The following is a 2,273-nucleotide window of genomic DNA, read 5'->3' as shown; positions in this document are numbered from 1 at the left end:
AGTGGGAGGCACCTATGGGAACTCTGAAACAAGGAGGGCAGTGAAGACATGGCTTTCCCCCAGCTTTTTCTTGGCTGGGTCACTGTGATCTGGTTGCATCCCTCCAGAGTCAGGAGCTGCCCTCTCCCCTTGCTAACCTCCTTTACCAGCCCCAGCATACTGCACTAACCTTGTTGCTTTTCCGATGCCTGGCCCACATCAAAACTCTCTCCACATAACTCAACTAAATTATGCTTTTCATTTCCTGCCAGAACTCTGGCTGATCCATGTGGCCTACAATGCCCTAAATGACCTCACCTTTGACCTCCACTCCAGCTTCATGTTGTTAAACTCATCCTTACTCACTTGCCCCCGACCACTCAGGGCTTCTCTCTGGTCCTTAAATACTCCAAGCCTGTCCCTATCTCTGGACCCTTGTCTTTGCCTCAACTGTCCCCCCCTTCTCACTACCACCACATGGCTGGGAGCCTTCCCATCTTTCAAGACTGGTTCAAACATTCCGCACTCAGGCCTACCCTTACCACCAACCCTGTCAATCTCTAGAGCATCATGCACAAAGCACTGTCTAAAATGTCCTGTTTACTTGTTTGCATTTAGTTTCTGTCTCTCTCCTCCTGCTCTCCCAGACAGCAAGAGCCTTGCCTATCTTATTTATCCCTTTAAACCCTGATCCCAGAACCATCCTGATACATAAACTTGATGATGCAAAATCATTTGCTGTTGAATTAGTAAATAACATCTAATATGTTCAATCTCACGTCTAATAGATTCCATGAGAGAAGTGGAATATAACCACAGAGAGGCCAAGTAGAAGAACATAATTAAACCTATCCTGGAAACTTTAGTCTTTCAAGAGTAGCAGATTATTATTTTAATTGCTGATGATTTTTTTTTCAGTCAATGAACGCCAGTCATTGGGAAAACAACAGCAAGCAGGATAGAGCTCATAGAAACTTAGGAAAAGAGAGAATTGAATCAAGAATCAGAATACAACAACTCCCCTTGGGAAGTACAGAGTGATACAGAACACATAACACACCTCATCTCACCCAGAGAGGGTCATGGAGAATCAAAATGCAGAGACACAGACTGAACTGAGCCAGCTTGAATGGATACTCTTGGTGGGCAGAGTGGTGGAGGAAACCAAAGATCTGAAGACAAATCCCCTACCATATGCAGTAAGACAGGCTTTAATCATTGCCACCCAGGCACATACCAACCAGTCCTCACCTGGGTCTTCCACATCTGAGACTGCCTATTTATGAGGACAGAATCTCTTTTCTGTATCACCTCCTCTTTCTCATTCATGTATTATCTCCAACTCTTATCTCTCTTTTAGAACAGGAGTCAGGTTTTATCTCTCTTGCCACATGCCAGAAAACCCAGCACAAGAAAAGAGGCAAAAAATAGTCTTCCTTATCCACCTCCACCCAAAATCATGTTTGAAAATAACAAAAGGTACATTAAACAGAGCCAATTATACACACAGCCTTGATATTTTATCTAGGAGTAATCGGTTGCATCTGATTATATAATTCTTTTAAGAATTAATAGTACTACTATAATATTGTATTGAAATACCCAATACATAGAAACAAGTTCAGGATCTTTTTTTTTTACTCTGAAAGAAAGTATTTTAGCTCTCTGTCTTTGAATCTGCATGCAGTTTTGGTCATTTATTGCCAGTTATAGGCAGGAAAGCAAAGGTGCTGAAACCCTGGTGTGTTTTCAGACGCCAAAGCCAGATCCCGCTGGTCAGACCACCTCAGCCATCAAGGCTTGTTTGTGACATCACAAGGCCTGACTCACAGTAGGGTTAAAATCACCCACAGATCCACACCGACTGGCCATCAACAGAAACGAAGCCAGAAAACTGCAGGATTGTAGCTCATGTGGGCCTCCTTCCACCATTTTTAAGTGAAGCAGCTGAAGACTTGTCAGGCTAAATGACTTGCCGGGGTCACACAAGCTTGAGTGGCAGAAGAGCAACCAGAGTTACTAGGTTAACCTAGAGACTCTTTTGAGAGACTAGCTCAGTTATTTGGTCACTGGAAAGCTCTGCTGAGCTGGGAAAACAATCTCTCATCACTCATTGCTTTCCTCTAAAATCTACAGCTACATGCCTGAGGTAAATTGGCTTAACAGAGCCTCTTCAGGCATGGTTGTCACCTTGTCTGAATAGCATGAGGTGATTCTCAGACTAAAAAAACAAATGAGGAGTTTCTGGCTCAGTGCTAAGGAAAGCCGAAACCCATTCAACCCTCTGCTTTTCA

This window comes from Bos javanicus, chromosome 7 (genome assembly GCF_032452875.1).
Source record: "Bos javanicus breed banteng chromosome 7, ARS-OSU_banteng_1.0, whole genome shotgun sequence".
Classification (NCBI taxonomy): Eukaryota; Metazoa; Chordata; class Mammalia; order Artiodactyla; family Bovidae; genus Bos; species Bos javanicus.
Note: the sequence above shows the minus strand (reverse complement) of the source record.